General features: G+C 44.3%; 1 protein-coding gene and 1 pseudogene across 3 annotated transcripts in view; both read left to right on the forward strand.

Moving 5' to 3' along the window:
- Rnf150 (ring finger protein 150) overlaps positions 1 to 17,482 on the forward strand; it is a 237,412-nt gene that overhangs the window by 32,652 nt on the left and 187,278 nt on the right. The gene's annotated exons all lie outside the window — the stretch shown is intronic.
- Positions 4,455 to 4,677, forward strand: LOC121455597 (annotated as a pseudogene).

A 17,482-nucleotide genomic window follows, 5' to 3' on the forward strand; every position in this document is an offset into this window, starting at 1 on the left:
AGCCTGTGAAATGGAGGTCGGAACATCCCCGGCACCATTATTTATCTAATAGTAGCTGTACAATGTTTGTGATCAGAACTGTGGTTTTATTGTCACTTTGGATGTGGCAGAAAAAAAGAATATTGCTGTGTTCCATTGGGCAATTAGGCGAGTTTCCAGGAGACAAACCAAAATTGCTTCTTCAAATAGGACGAAAAAAAAACTCTCACCTTGGTTGTTGGTGGTGGCACAGGCCTTTAATCCCAGCACTTGGGAGGTAGAGGCAGGCCAGTCTCTGTGAGTTCAAGGCCATCCTGATCTATATAGTGAGTTCCAGGACAGCCAGGGTTACACAGAGAAACCCTGTCTTGAAAAAAATTAAAAAATTTATTTTGAGCTGGTCCTGAAGTATCAGAGTGGGAGAGCTAGCCCCGCCACTCCTCAGCAGCTGTCCTTCAGAGATCGGCCCTTGTGCCTCACCTGGGCAACCCAGTAGAGCTGGCCCTGAAGGTGTCGGTGTAGGCATGGGCGAACCAACCCTGAGAATGTGAAAGCAGGAGAGCTGACCCCACCCCTTGCTCATCACTGCAAGGAGCAATGTTGGAGAGCTTGCCTTGGTGGAGAGGGGGGAGAGCTGGCAGACTGATTGGTCATGTGGCTGCCCAGCCTTCGAGCCAGGGCTGGGTGTTAGTCCACCCCAACACCCACCTCATCTGTGATCTGCTGGAGCACCAGTGGAGGGGGTCCTACAGACCTAGGACTACAGGAGCTTCATGACACAGGGCAGCAATGCAATGTCCAGGAAGAGTCCCGGTGAGGGCCCAGTGTCCATAGTGTAGCAGAGACCAGGGCCATCGAACCAGACCAGTGATCCTTTGTGATGAACGGCTACATATGAAGATGCATGGATAAAGACTTGTCATGTCACACTGCAGCTTCCATGATGAGTTTTCCCCCTTTCTTCATTGTTTTTAAAAATTATTTTCTTTTATTTGGGGGAGGGAGAGTGTAGGAACTCAGGGCAGATGCGAGGGGATGGGAGATGGGTGGGTCAGGATGCATGATGGAAAGACACAAAGAACAAATTAAAAAAGAAAGTTAAAAGATTCTCACCTCATTCTTCCGTGAAAGAATAGTTTTTGTGGTTCTTCTGGAAAATGCTGGTTTGGAAATAAAACCTTGGAGAGTGTGAGAGTATTTCAAGCCACAATTGAAACATAATTGGCACACCTGAGAGTTACATAAACATGATTTAGATAAAGATATAAAACCTAGTTATCAGTTGGGTATCCCCACTCCCCGAAGCCTCCATCATGCTGATTTTAATCTTTATGGTGTTTAAAAGTGTAAATATTTCTCTAGGATTATTTTAGCTTTCCAGGGAGATTTGTGTACGGGTGTGTGTGTGTGTGTGTGTGTGTGTGTGTGTGTGTGTGGTTATCAAGTGACCTTGCTGATATCTCTCTCGGGTACATTAGATAAAACTGAATTGGATTTTAGATATACATCTTTGCATGCACCTGACTTTACTGGGTCTGAGGATGTGAGCTCGGGTGCTCAAGACGGTACTCGCTTTACCACTGAGCCGTCTGTACAAACAGCTTTGTTCCACTGTGCAGAGTATCAGGGAAAACTGAAGAAGCCCCGCTGTAGCTGGCTTGATTTTACATTGCCGAACACTGTTCCCAACGGTGTCTTAACCTTTGGTGAAGTGAATGGCACATTCTGGCTTTTGTCACCCCATCAGTGACAAACTCTGCATTCAAAGTGGAACTTCCGGTCCCTGACTTCACCATCTGCTTCAGTGAAGTAGACATTGTGTCCAAAGCTAATATTTTTGATTTTCGGTAGCCTTCCTGCCTCCTCATGAGGTGTCTTGGGTGCTTCTTGGGAGTCCTACATCCTTCCTTCTGGGCAGAAGACATGTGTTTGGACTGAATTCTCCGTGGTTGAGCATGACTTTGACAGCTAGGCACCAGAAGTTTTTCTTTCTCCCTTGCCTCGTGTAGAGTCCAGTCTTACTTGCTCCTGACTCCCCCCCCCCCCCCCGCCCGCCCGCCGTCTTTCTCTTTGCAATCAGACTGTTCTCACCTGCTTTGCTGCAGAGAAGTTCCATCCTCTCCCTGAAGTTCAGAGCCAGTCAATGCTCTTCTGAGCTCTAGCTCCTGCCCCACTAAAAGGCATTTCCTGCTTCTCAGGATAACTCTTTCAGAAGTAGTCTTTTCCCAAGCTCTTGTTCAAGCAATAGCAGGAAATATGAGCAGCACACAAACCATTTTGAAGCCATAGTAAATCTTAAGATTAACTTACTATGACTGTGTAAAAGAGGCAAAAATAATAACAGCTCAAAACATGGGGAAGAAACCCTAAACAGACACATTTCGGGGAGGGGGGATCCCATTAGAATTAGAATATTATTGAATAGATCCTTGAGGGGAATAGGAGGAGCTCCAGGCCTGTGATTGCCAAAGCCAACTGGAAAACTACTTAGATATGTTTTAGGACCATGTTGTCCTGGCTACGCTGAGTGGATCAGAAGTCCAGTGAAGCTGCTGATGTTTCTAGCTTTGACTTCCAGGCCAACAGCACTCCTCGTGCAGTGAGAAAGAAAAACACAAATCAAACTGTTCCTGTTAGTCCAGGAAGGGCTGTTACAAGGAGTTCGGGATGGCAGCTGTGGAGAAAGACACACCTCTCTCTCTCTCTCTCTCTCTCTCTCTCTCTCTCTCTCTCTCTGTGTGTGTGTGGGGGGGGGCACTTTGAAGTGCAGATACCCACAGAGTTCAGAAGAGGGCATTGGGTCCACACATGAGTTCAGGGAACCGAACTTTGTTCTCTACAAGAGCAGATAGCGTTCTTGTGCAGGCAACCATATCTCCAGCTCCTATTTATTTCATTTTTTTGTGTGTGTGTGCATATATACACATATACATTTATACATGTGAGGCTATGTGAGTGTACACGTGGAGACCAAATGTCACCCTTGAGCAGAGTTCCTCAGGTGCCTTACCTCTCATCTTTTGAGCCAGGATTTCCCACTGACCTGGGGTTGCCAGGCGAGCTGCCTGGCAAGTGAGCCTCAGGGATCTGCAGGATTTCAGCCCTCTGTGCTCTTAGAACAAGCTCAAGCTACCATGACCTGGATTCTTAAAATATATGGGTCTGAGGGATGGAACTCAGATCCTCATGCTATCCAGCGAGCTGTCCCTCCAGCCTGACTCTATTTTTAGTGTTGGGCAGTAAGAAAGGAGATTTGAGAAGTGCATGAAGTTCAGACCCAGAGGCAGTATTGGCAGAAGTTTCAGTAATGCTTTTACTCCCATCTGAGAGAATAGATCAGAAAACAAACTTGGAAGCTTAAAGTTCATTTATTTCAAGACCTTTTGTCTGTTTGGTGGCAAAGCTGTGGCTCACCCCTGAAATGCAACTACGCCCACTACACTAGTGGTTACACTTGACCTTTGGCCTCACAGAGTTTTGGTTGCCCTGTGTGTTAACCAATCCCACTGATGTCTGATTGACTCAATGGAACACTTGGAGACCCTACTTCGGCCTGGGTAGAGAACCAAAGCTTGGGACCAGGGTGCAGAGGAGTAATTGGAAGGAGCTGCTTGTTATTAGGTGAGTTTTGTGACTACTTCTGTGCAACCTCTCGAGTGATGTAGAGTGACTGGTTCAGAGCAACCTAGAGCATCATCCTTCCAGGGGAACATCCGGTCAGAGCTGAGGGATAGGCTACAGTGTCTTGGAATTTGGGATAAATGCTAATGATAGCTGGATTTACATATGTAGGTGTGTCATCTGTCCCACTCCCCCTACACACGCACGCACACACACACACACACACACACACACACATGCACACACACACACACACACACACACATTATAAAGAGTTCTTATGATGCTAGGAGCCACATGAAAGCGATCAGCAAAGTTATCAAGTTTGAAATTGGGGGACAAGCCTTCGCAGTTGAGTTTGTATCTAAAGTTTAATCTTAACATTAATAAAGCTCAAATGATGATAAAACTGGGGGGAAAGGTTTGCATGCATAGATCAAAGATTTGTTATCCCTTTAACTTGTAAAATACACTGCAAACAGTAACAAGAAATAGGAAGTACTTCATTAGGAAAACACCCAAATATATAAAAACAAACAGTTCACAAAAAGAGCTTCAAATGATTCTACAGTTAACAAAAATTATTTAAAAAGAATTAAGGCTGGAGAGATGGCTCAGATGTTAAGAGCACTCGCTGCTTTTCTAGATGACCAGAATCCAGTTTCCAACACTTAGGTTCAATGGCTCCCAACCGCCTTGTAACTCCAGTTCAAAAAAAAAAAAAAAAAATCTTATATCCTTTCTTGGCCTTACAAGTACCAGCACACATGTGGCAGATGTGCACACATCCATGTGCATGCACGTGAACACACACTTAAGTCTAAAAATAGAAATGGTGCCAGTTAAAATGAGCAATGACTCTCCCCTTCCCCACCATTACGCACAGCACACGTGACAGGTTTCTCGTCACATCTTCTCACAAGACTTTCAGAATTGAGTGACTCCTGGCCAAGAAACAAAGCAAAACCATCCAATTCCACAATGGACTTGGATGAACACTGGTAACAAAATTGGGTGCAGCTCCAAGAGAAAACACTCAGTTAGTGGAGGAAAACGAAGCTGGGTTTGTATGAATGAATCTACACACAATGACATAATTGACAGTTTTTGCTTAATAGTGGCCATCCATCAATCCTACCAGACGGAGCTGAACATTTTTGACCACTGAAAATTTGGTCAAGTTTAAATTGGGTATCTGGTTTGTTTTTATCTCCTCTGTCTGAAAAAAAAATTATCAGGTTCATAATAAAATGTGTAGGACTGTTGAAGGAGGAGCAGACCCTTTGTTTGTCCCTGCTGCCCGGCTAGCTTATACCCAAAATAATCACACAGAAATTGTATTCATTTAAACACTGCCTGGCCAATTATCTCTAGCCTCTTATTGGCTAACTCTCACATCTTGTTTTAACTCATTTCTAGTAATTTGCATATTACCACGAGGTCGTGGCTTACCGGGAAAGATTCTAACCAGTGGGAAAGATTCTAACCAGCGTCAGTCTTAGGCAGGAGCTTCATGGCATCTGCCACACTGCCCTTCTTCCCAGAATTTTGTTGTGTCTTCCCCACTTACCTGAGTTCTGCCCTATCAACTAGGCCAAGGCAGTTTCTGAAATAACCAATGAAAGCAACACAAATACAGAAGGACCTTCTACACCATTTCCCTTTTTCTGTTTAAACAAAAAGGAAGGCTTTAACTTTAATATAGTAAAATTACATATAAAAAACAGTTATCAAGCAAGAATTACAGTTATAATATTTATATCTACTTTATCTTTTTATCATAACTAAGGAAAACTATATCTATAAATTCTTCAACTCCATCAAAGACTTCAGAAGGAGATAATATTACCTAAGTAAACCAGAAGTAAGCAACTTCCAAAACTCTAGAAATGACAGAGACATCTCACTGCCTGGACAGTCACCCAAAGTTATTCTATATGATTGGGGCATCCATCTTCAGCTTACAGGCCCATAGCATCCAGCAGGAAATTTCAAAGACACTTCAGTTACTTTTTTTGTGTGTGTGTCCTGCAGAATGTCTCACAGACTCTTTCATGAAACAGGAACCCCAAAGGAACATCTCACCTTTAGGCAAGTTCAGCAGTCCTCTCTCTGTGGGTTCTTTATGTCCAGTTTATGCAACAGTCCAGGCAAGAGCAGTTTCTTGCCCAAATGGCTATCAAACTCCATAAGGAGCCTCTTCGATGCCCATCTTCCTCTTGAAGTAGCTGGTGCTGCCAGGAACAGATGTGTCTCATTGTCATGAAAAGCCTTAAGTTATTAAAACATTTTAAATGCCATATTCTGTAGTCTTTGAAAGATATGAAGAATGCCTATCTGAAATATATTTATGCATATCTAGAAAATCTAACTAACATGACTACAAACTTGACTATTATAGATGATTATCTATTAACCTATATTTCTTAATTATACATTACATTTTTAAATGAACTACACAATCACAATACCTTAATCAAGAGCAGAAATATACATATAACAAGATTGACCTTAAATTTATACCAATAAAGCAAATTCCATACCAATGCAAATTATTCATATCTATATCATAGAACCTTAAAAAAATAAAATAAGATTAACAATAAGACTAACAATAGTATCTTACCACTTAAATTTATCTAAGTTATTCTTTACATATTACATTTAGACTTTAATTATAGAAAGAAGATCTAAGAAAAGCCGGGTGGATAAGCTATTATTTTAAAGAACTTTTTTCAGACTCTGCCATTTCTGAATGACTTGGCCATGTCAGTGTCTATGTTTGTCCAACCTTAGGGTGACACATGTCCCCTCGAGATCCCTTAATATGCAATGTCACTAGAACATTGCTTTAGCCTCTGGGAGTTTTCCCCAAGCCAATGACACCAATCCTGTAAGACCCAGGGGTGACACGCTCTTGATCTTGAAGATGTCGAGATGTCTGCACAGCATACAATCATGGCTCTCCTGAAGTGGTTGCTAGGTGATGTTTCTGACTGAGTATCGCAAGGGGGTACAGGAAGTGACAGCCACATTATACTCCTCACCTGGTTGGCGGTGATTGGAGGGTGTTGTAGAGCGTGAGGCAGTTTGTGATTTCAGAGGCATTAATGCACAAAACACAGCAGTGGGTTATGGGATTTGCTGCCATAGAAACACATCATCACAGTCTTCTTCACGTTTGACAATGGGTATTCTAAAAACTTCTCAGTCACGTGGACAGTTTGGACACCGAAATAAACCTCTGGGGACTAAGCAGAGCATGGTTACTAGAAATGAGAATTTTTATAAAGTATGTGTTACTTTTTAAAAAATTAAGACTTAAAAATAGCCCAGAGATGCCTGCAGATGAAGAGTTGGTGAAGCATTCTTTTAGCATGTAGCCATCATACCAAATACGGTCATCCTTCTCTTTTCCAGAACGCAGCTAACGTTAGTAAGAATCACTTGTTCTTACCAGGTACAGTAAGGCTGCGGTGCTGACGTAAGGGATGAGCTGCAAAGCAGAAGGTGCCGTCATCACGAGTGCTTTCTTCTTCATGTGTGGGGAATTTAACATTTGCTTCGTGATACAGATACAAGGCGAACATTCTTATCTTTTTGTTGTACCCGAGCCAGCAGAAGAAAGGGTGAATTTACACTTAGAGGAGGCTGTTTTATACACACACACACAATGTACTTTTTCTTGCAAATGGAAAAAATGTCATTTTCAAAGGACATTATCTCAGTTTCTACCTATACAAAATCAGATTCAATTAGCCATCTGCAGGTACTTTTAAGATTTGAGATGTCAGTGTATGGTTTTGGAATAAATTGTGTCCTATTATTATTTGATTCAACATCTTTTAGGAACCATTTGGACAGTTCGTTCGGAGTATGCCTTTTGTTGTAGACATCTAATAAGTCAGAAAGCATAGCATAAACTTACCTGTGGACAATAGAGTGTCTATAGAGGCTCACAAAGTTGGACAACACAAAAAGGGGCAGGTTACTGTAGCATGAATTCTAAATGGTATTAATAATAAAAACCTGGAGTTGAGTATAGGGCTTAATGCTGAAAGATCAGAGAAGCAGAACAGGCAGCCACTACAGAGTTCTTACTTCTACCAATGCTCAGACCAAAGGGACAATCCTGTCTATACAAATCCTCAGACTGGATATTCTCTCTACAAATCTCAGACTACATGCTCAGACTGAATCCCCAAACTGCTTCTGAGATCCTGTCTACCCCCACCCTATATTCCTCACTCTCTTCCCAGCCATATAACTCCTGTCTCCACCTTCCTAGTGCTGAAATTAAAGGCATGGTATCCCAGGTGCTGGGACCACCTTTGTGTGAGCTCTGTTTTTCTTTTAAACACATTCAATCTTGTGTAATCCAGGGTGGCCTTGAACTTAAAGAGATCTGTCTGCCTTTGTCTCCTGAGTGCTGGGATTAGGGGTGTGTGCCACCACTGCCTGGCCTCTGTGGTTAATGAGTGGCATAGCTCTGTACTCTGATCTTTAGGCAAGTTTTATTTGTAAGATTACTAACAAAGTATCGCTAGAGGTTACCATATGTCTATTGTACCCATTGCTTTAAGTATGTAGGCCCTTTGCTAGATGGTTAAAGGAATCCATTTTTGCATGGCCTCTATAAATGCAGGTAACATAAAGACAACCACATCCTGCTTCTTGGCACAGAGCCTATGTTGCTTTTCCCACCATCTTTGCTTTAGTTTTCCTTCCTACTGAGTCAGGAGAATGAGATGGAAAGTTAGGACCCAGAGCACACTGAGGATTCCCAGAATTCCTGGTCTCAGGAAATGTAAAACAATCCAGAAACGCTAGGGAAGCCCAAATGGTTTGTATTGGTCAGGGACTGAGTGAAATACCAGAGTTACCCTTGTGTTCACAGGATACAGTCATGGCTCATCGTGTGTGCGCCATGGTGCTTGAATCACTGCTAAGCCCTCAGCCCTCCTCTGCGCGGCCGTTGGGCTTGGTTTTTAAGCTGTCAGGGGATTTGGCCAATAATATGTATAATGACACTAGATTGTTTTAGTCCCTTTCCTCTGAAGAGTTCAAAACAGTAGAAGAACTCTGAGCTCAAACTACCCCTTATTTACGTACCTGTGTCCAGAGTGTTGTGACTAGGAATTCACCCCGATGGCAAAGCTGAAGCTACTTTCAGGAAGTAAGTGCACTTGCTTTCCATGGTGCGAACACGCAATTATAGCTTGAAAGAAAAATGGGATTGAATGCAGAGTGACCATAGTGTCCAGAGAACCTCAGGGGGCAAATAGAACCGCTTACAGATTTGAAATTAAACAGAATTCTCCACAGGGAATAGCAACACGGAATAAAACTAAAAGCTTTTCTAGTCCATTAATAACGAATGGCATTGGGGATGTGGCTCGGGTGGTAGAGCACTTGCTTAATGTCCGTGAAGCCCTGGGTTTGATGCAGCCCTGCATAAACCAGACGTCATCATGTACACATCTGTAACCCCAGTACTCGGGAGGCAAAGGCAGGAGGCATTCAAGGTGATCCAAGCTTCCATAGCAAGTTTTGGCCTGCTGGGAATGTGTGAGACCTGTCTCAAAAACCGAAAGTGAATGGTTATAATTGCAAACTCTATTGATGGTATTGGTTTAAATGGTTCTTTAAACACACAAAAACATTTTACAGGGTTTTTTTTAATGTTTATTGTTGTTATTTTATGTGTAGTTCTCTATGTGTGTTCTGGAATGCATGTACGTACAGTACACATGTGCAGGAACCCCCCTGAAGGTCAGAGGATGTATCAGATCCCATGAAACAGGAGTTACACATGGCTGTGAGCCACGATGTGGGTTCTGGGAATTGAACCCAGGACTTCTGCAAGAGCAGTAAGTGCTCTTAACCACTGAGCCATCTCGTCAGCCCCTAAAGGAATAATTTTTATCTACCAATATATTCTAATTATAGGCAGATGCACACTTTAAAGAATTACTTAATTATTATCTTCTAAAAGATCTCAGGCTAGGGTTATAACTCAGTGATAGGGTGTTCACTCTTGATAGCTAAAATAATTAAAATAAAAATTAAACATCTTGTTACCTCTGCTTTTGTCTTTGCTTATAATTTTACATGCTTTAACGTCAGGGGCTTTGCTGTTGTTCAGTAGACTTTAGAAGATAAAACTGTGACACTTGCAGCATTTAAATTTATGAACCTGAAGTTTCCAACACAAATTTGTCCCGTGTTAAGATTTTCTGTGTTTCAGTTTTCTCAAGTCCATCCGGTCCAAGCAGAGTCTGTAAGCATTTGCACTGTGGACCAAGTGGGCTTCCTCCAGTCTGCCCTCCTCGCTATCCCTGAACCTCATGGCTCAGAGTGAGAGTTGTTTAGGGATAAAGTTAAGATGGAGGGCTGAGAAGACTAGGAGAAAGGTGGAACCATATCTGTATCAAAATAACAGCTCAAGTAACATCTAAAGGTCACTCGCTGCAGGGACTGAAAGGCTGTGTACAGAATGTAATTCCCCAGTGTTGACATGTCCTTAGTTAGCCTGGCCTTTTCTAGAATGTGAGTATGGCCAGCCAGCTCACAGGCTGCTTGCATCTCCTGATGCCTGGTTTAAACTCCCAGGCTGACTGTGCAGATGGCCTGAGAAAGCTGCACACAGACCCGGTGGTGGCTCTAATGAGGTGTCCATTAGAAAGGCTCTCATGCTGGGGTCTTGGTCCCCGGTTAGTGATGCTACTGAAAGATGACTGGATCATGAGAATGCTGGCTACATCGATGGGTTAATCCAAGGATAAGGGCCATGGATGATGTATCAGGTGTTGGGGCTTGGTTGGACAAGTAGGTCACTGGAGATGAACTCTGAAGGCATAGCTTGTTCCCCAGTCTCATGGCCCCATCCCTGCTCCTTTCTCTTTAACTTCTCCTCCTCCCCCTCTCCTCCATCACATGCCATGATTCTCTGCCTCACCACAGGCCCTAAAACAATTGTGCCGACTCACAAAGCATGACCCAGAACGAATCTTTCCTGACGTCATCTTCCTCTGGCGTTTTGTCATAGCGTAGGACACGAACATAGGCTCCTGGATGAAGTGGTGGCTCGATGACAGTAGCTTATCTAAGGACAACACTCTAGAGTCACCCACTGCTCCTCAGTGGTGACAGCTACATCAGAAGACCCCTCAAGAGCTGGACCTATAAACCTGGTTGGACCGTAAGACTTCTCACCTTTGACCTGAAGACTGTTCCTCTTTTGCAGGTCACTCAGTGCCTTCCCTGAAGGGGCGTGGGGGTTGGGGGGGAGGGACTGCTGATTCCCGCACCCTCTCTACCCCTTCACCTTCAGTATAGCTTTCCCTAGCGGACCTGTGCAACTCCAATGAGTGGTCATCGCCAACAACTGTCAGCCTGGCTTTAGCACGGGATAAAATCTGAGACTGATACAAGCAACAATTGATTGGGTTTCATTTCTGTTTCAAAGTTTTTACAAGAAAAATAAAATCAAGACTTCGTAATTTTGAAAAACAGCTTAACCTTGGAGGCCAGAGGGATAGAACAGGGCCCTAAGCTAAGGAGAGACACAAAGGAGAGCCATCCTTTGTCTAGGTCTCCTTGACCTCAGATATGGAGTGCTCATAACTCTCACCATAGCATAAGTTTGGGTGACCTCTGCAGAAGTCAAATCATAGCATAGAGGAAGAACAGTGTGGCTGGCCATTTAGTCAGGAAGTGGACATGTGGGAGAACCAAAGTCCTCCTCAAACTGAAGACCAAACAGTGGGCTATTCGTTTTCTCAGGCTCTGATCTTGTTTATATGGTCACAAGAACTGCCCTAGGTACCCCACTTCTTTATAACACGCACAATGACTTGTTCAACCTTGACTTTAAACTCCCGCCGAGTCAGGCTCACTTCACTCTTTCCTGTGGGCCTATGAGGTCTGACAAGTCATGGGCCATGACAAGCCGTTGTAGAGGGGATCAGTCAACCCCAGAGGCTCTTGTGCTAACCCTTTCTAGTCCCATCCTCCTGACTCAACTGCACTGTGAACCCGCTTCCTGTTCTTATCGTGTTCTGGGGACAGCCCAGAGATGAGATCTTACAGTTGCCGATGCATCTGGCTTCTTCTTTGGCTTCAGCCTCTGAGGTTGTGTGAAAGGTAGATGTGTCGATAGCTCGCATCTGGACAGCGTTCTCTCGTGTTACGCGGTATGTGCATTCATCCCCTGAGGATGTCTGGAGGGCTCGTAAAGCTACTGTAATTACTGCACAGAGGGGACCCGGTAGCTCTGCAGTTTCATTTCTTTGGATGTCCTCCTGTTTAAATGGATGTTGCTCCTTGAACTTCATCCCTGGGCTTTGCTTCTTTTCCATATAAACCACATACACAGAAGGAAGCTTGCAGAATACATGAGATTGCCCCAGCTCCAGGCCAGGCAACAATTTCATGACCTGTGGCTTCTCTAGCTAACCTCCTTAGAGTTCCGTTTTGGAGATGGGGAGTCAGCATAGCAATGGAATGAGATTCAGTCATAGCTTCCTGTGCACTGGTGCCATTGTGACCACGCTACTCATCATACACATGGATTAAATATTTAAAGGTAAACACATTTTAACTGATATGTAATTTCACACTCACTATATAAATTTTGTGTGTGGATATTTGTAATTTGTGGACAGTGAGTTTTTCATTCTGTGCAGAAACAACAGCTAAAGCCTCTGCCTCCCTTCCCCTGGAGACCCTGATCTAGATTCTTTAGCCAGGATCATGACTGTAAGAGGCTGAATCACCCTAACAAAATACAGAGGACATTATATTTAAGACAAAGGAGTTGCACTTTGCTGTTTCATAGTCAGAAATTTAGCAGCCTGGAGAAATAGAGCACATAACACACAGGTTCATGGCCTCCACCCCCTAAGCTGCTGTTTGTGATACACCAGATTGATTAGGTTTGTGCCAGTCTTCATCGCCAGCGTTTGTCAGGCCACCTGCAGATATGCCCTTCCTTACCAGAGCCGCGGAAGGGTCTAGGTTCTATTTGGTCAAAGGTAGTGGTGCAAGACTGGGCAGGAAGAGAGTGGGGCATTTTCCTTATGCTCTGGGCAGTATTTCTGAAGTGGTATGCGTTTCTATTTTGGTCCAAATCTCACCCATCAATCTCTGGGCTTCCAAACTGTAACTGGGAGGAAAAATAACTTTCTGGGGTGGGGGCGGGGACAGGGACGGGGACGGGGGCAGAGGTGGAGGCAGAGGTGGAGGCAGGAGCGGAAGAGGGGAGAGGGCAGGGGTGGAGGCGGGGGCGGGGCAGGGGGGGCGAGGGAAGGGGCAGGGGTGGAGGGGGGCGGGGGTGAAGGCGGGGATGGGGCTGGGGTGGAGATGGGGATGGGGGCAGCAGCGGAAGGTGGTCAAGGGGGGGGTGGAAGCAGGGGTGGGGGTGCCTTCAATCTCTGTGTGGCTCTTGAGCTTTCCATTGTGAACCCATTTCCTTTGCTCACTATGGAAAGACATCTTATTTTCAGACATAAGGCAGACTGATTCACGCTTTACGCTGGCGAGAATAACCCTGGAGTCATCTTTTCACCTTCTATTGGCCGATTCCCCTTATCTGGGGCCCCTCTGTCCTTATATTAACAGTCTGAAGTACTGCTACACACAGTAACGCGGTTTGCTTGGATGGATGGAAGTCCTTGCGATTGTGAGCCCGGTGGTGTGCAAACTCAACTCTATTCCCACGCCATCGCTCAAAGTCATCCACCTCCGCGGTTAACATATTTCGTTTGGTACATGTTATTTTTGGAAGACTTTCCTAGCATCAAGGATTAGTCATCGCATTAAACTCCGCCACACTCCACATATGTGGATGTTCCTTCCTACATTGCCTGATTCTTCTATTTGCCCCACAAGTCTGGAAAGAGCAGAGTCTCAGGAGGAATCCTCCACTTCAGGAATCATGTCCTCCATTGGCTTCCTCATCCAGTGCTTCAGAATCCAGAGATGAATGCGTTAGCAGGCCCAGCCCTTACCAGTCCCTTTCCCAGAACCTCCTTCTACTCTCCCTTAGCCAGAAGAACCCTGACATCTTTCCTGCCTTGGCTAAGACTTCAGTTTCTACCATCTCCACTCTCTACAACCATAGACATGTGGCTGTAGAGGTGGCCATCAAGCCTGACTAGTCAGATGGAAAAACAAGAATTGTGTTCCTCTCTGGGGACAACAGTCTCCTACGGTTTCATACCTAAATTTTTCACTGAGCACAAGAATTTTAGTTGACCTTTTGGCTGATGCATTTGGAAAACAATAGTAAGAAGCATCATGACTAATCTCATTCCAGAGTCTTCCTACATATAGTGTCACATTCAATTGCAATCCTTCTTGCTTGGGTCAGTCTCACTGTTATAAAGATTGAGGAACAGATGCATAGGGACCAAAGTTGACAGGTGATGCTTGATCGTCTGACATCTCCCCCAAGGATAGGGCTTTAAACTGGCTGTAGATACTTGGGAGGATGCCTGCCAGGTCTCCATCTTATCCTCCTAGGGTCTTGACTCTGAGGTGTCCTATGCTGGTTTTTGCCTCAGGAAGCCAAGGAGGATGCTGTGGTCATGGAGAATCATGACCATCTACCTAAGCCTAGCTCCACTCGCTACAGATGCTGTCTCTCCTTTTGTCTTCTACTGGGGTGTCACGTCCCTCGCTCTCCTGCAGCTGGCGTTTGCGACAAATGGGGCAAGCAACACTCCTAGAACCAACTGAAAGCCCGAAGACTTGGTTTTTTTGACTATCACAAACCCCTGAGAAAAAGGACTTACGGGAGAAAAGATTTACTTCAGCTCACGGATTTCGAGGTTTCAGACTGTGGACCTGCTGTGAGTCAGAGCATCATGGTGAATAGGTCCATCGCAGCTCGTCTGTGGTGAGTTAGAGTCTAGATCTAGTCCATGGAATCCCTCATATCTAGCAGCGGGTCTTCTAGGTGATTCTAGTTCCTGCCAAGCTGCAGTGATAGCCGTCACCCCAGTAAGCCAGGCAGATGGCAGCAATAAACCACAAACCGACAAATTAAAAAGCTCAGGAGAGAAGCTTCCAAAGTAGAAGTTATAGGTTTCAGAAGGACATAAAACCATCATTTGGTAGTGCATGCAACTCTCCTACTTTAGGTCTTGGGTTCTTGAATGTGACTCTGCTAATGCCATGAAGAACCAAGCTGAGCATGAAGCTGTCATATTCATAGATTCTGTGTGCCAAGTGAAAATGAGATAGACATTGAAGTGACGTGGAATGGAAATGGAACATTAAATGCATTCTTTCCACATCTGTTAAATGTTATAATTCACAACTTTATAATATTTAAAGTAAAACTATTTTAAATGGACCTATATTTCTGATTGGCTTTTTATATACTACTTGATGCTGTCCGAGTTTTTTCTGATTCAGTGGCATCATGGCATCTGGTGTTATGCTGTTAAAACAGCCCATGAAGGTACGTTAGTGAGCATGAGGTAAGCTTAAAGTTTGCCAAGCTTCCCTTCCTTTGCTCAGTTTGTTTGTCTTTTGTGAATGAGTGTATGTGAGGGAGGGGCACACAGATTCACTGAGCATGTGGTGAAGTCAAGGGGACAAGCCATGGGGTCTGTCTTAGTCACTGTTCCATTGCTGCGAAGGACACCATGACCAGGCTACTCTTTTTTTTTAATAAACCCCACAAATCATAAATATTTATTGAAGTATCACATTTGGTCTAGTGTACATAAGAGTTCCCCAGATTTATCAAAGTTTTATTAATTGTTGTTCTTAACAAAATTTGTAAAATATGAGATCTGTAGTATGGATACATACAAAAATCATTAAACCCCATTTAACTTCTATAAAAGCATATTGCATTATCTTTGGACAATAAAGTTAAATTTATAAAAGGAAAAGAACACAGCAACTGAAGCTTTGAGTTGTAAGCCTAGTAAGCGAAAGTCAGTCCATGGCCACATTAGGGAAAGCATTTAATTGGGGCTTGCTTACAGTTTAAGAGGCTTAGTCCATTACCATCACAGCATGGAGCATGGCCGCATACAGGCAGGCTTTATAGGCAGAGAGAGAGAGAGAACCTGGGCCTGGTGTGGGTTTTATAGCCTCAAAGCACATCCCCAATGACAGACCTTTTCCACCAAGGTCACTTCTCCAAATCCTTCTAATCCTTTCAAACAGTTCCACTACCTGGTGACTGTGAATTCAAATGAGCCTGTGGGAGCCATTCTTATCCAAACCACCCCAGGGTCAGTTCCCTCTTTCCATCATAAGGGTCCCAGAGGTTCAACTCAGGGTATCAGGCTTGGCAGCCAGCATCTTCACCAGGCAAGCCCTTCTCCCGGCTCTTCTGTCCCTCCAAAGACTGGGCCACCAACCGTCTCTGAGACGTCTTGTTAGTTACAAATGTATGACCTGATCTTAGCTCTTTTAACTTAAATTATCCTGTTTCTCTTCATTTACATTTTGACTCAAGGCTTTTTATGTTTCTTTCTTCCTGTAAGTCTTGCCTTTCCACTTGTGACTGACCAGCTGGCGGCTGCCTGGCTTCTGGCCCTGGTTCACCCCTCTCTTTCTCCCTTTTACTACTTTTCTCTCTACTCCTTCTCCTATTAGCTCTCCCACCAGCCCCGCCTACCCCTCTACTGCCTAGTTAATGGCCATTCAGCTTTTAATAGACTGATCAGGTGCCTTAGGCAGGCAAGATGCAGCACATCTTTACCCAATTAAACAAATGTATCAAAACAAAAGTAACACATCCTTACATTGTTAAACAAATGCAGCATAAACAAATGTAACACACCTCTACACAGTTAAAGTAACATTCACAGCATAAACAAATGTGACATCTTACATAGTTAAACTAATATTCCACAACAAAAGCGTGCATGTCCAAACCACACAGCACTGTAGAAGCGGAAATTAGAGCCACCATCACCCTTTGCCCAGTCAGTGTCTTAGAGTTCCTATTGCTCTGTAGAGACACCATGACTAAGACAAGTCCTACAAAGAAAAACATTTAATCGGGGTGACTCACTTACAATTTCAGAGGTTCAGTCCATTATCATCATGGCAGGACATGGAGGCATACGGGCAGCATGGTACTGGAGAATTAGCTGAGAGTCCCACATCTTGCAGGCAACAGGAAATGGACTGAGACACTGGGCAGTGTCCTGAGCCTAGGAGACCTCAAAGCCCGCCCTCCCAATGACACACTTCCTCGAACAAGGCCAGACCTATTCCAACAAAGCTAGACCTCCTAATAGTGACACTCCCTGAGATTACATTCAGACCAATTACATTCAGACCACCATGGTTGGTCTCTCACAAGATACTGTCTTCAATAACTCAGCAGAGGTTCGCAATGACGCCATATTCGAACTTCAGTGTCGAACAGAAAAGTTCAGCTTTCCACCCTCCGAAGCACAATTACTGTGCCCTTCATAAGGAGAAGAAGCTGCTGCCGCTGCTCTGTGGCAGAATCTGACAACTGTGGGTGGACAGGCTCACAGTGGTTAAGCTGCGGAGCCTGCTTGCCGCAGGCGTTCCCAGCAGCAGCAGCAGCCACCGCCGCCATGCCACTGGGAACTTGGTCAGAGACGAATTCCCAAGCCTTAAAATGACCAAATCAGAAATCTGCTTTCTAATACACTACCTAGGTCGTTCATATGTACTAGTTTGAATTGCTCAGAATTGTGTGAGGGTCTCTTGCTCTAATCCTACCCCCGCCACGACGAAAACACGTTACACGCAAAGGAATTCTTTAGGCAATTTTAGGTATATTACTTACACAGAAAATGAAATTGATATTCCAGAAGCAGATGACTTTGCCTATTACTAAGGCAATTCCACACAGTAGTGAACTGCCTGAGACTTG

The sequence above is a fragment of the Microtus oregoni genome, unplaced genomic scaffold (genome assembly GCF_018167655.1).
Source record: "Microtus oregoni isolate MIOR12 unplaced genomic scaffold, Mior012 000014F_ref0000157, whole genome shotgun sequence".
NCBI classification, from domain to species: Eukaryota; Metazoa; Chordata; class Mammalia; order Rodentia; family Cricetidae; genus Microtus; species Microtus oregoni.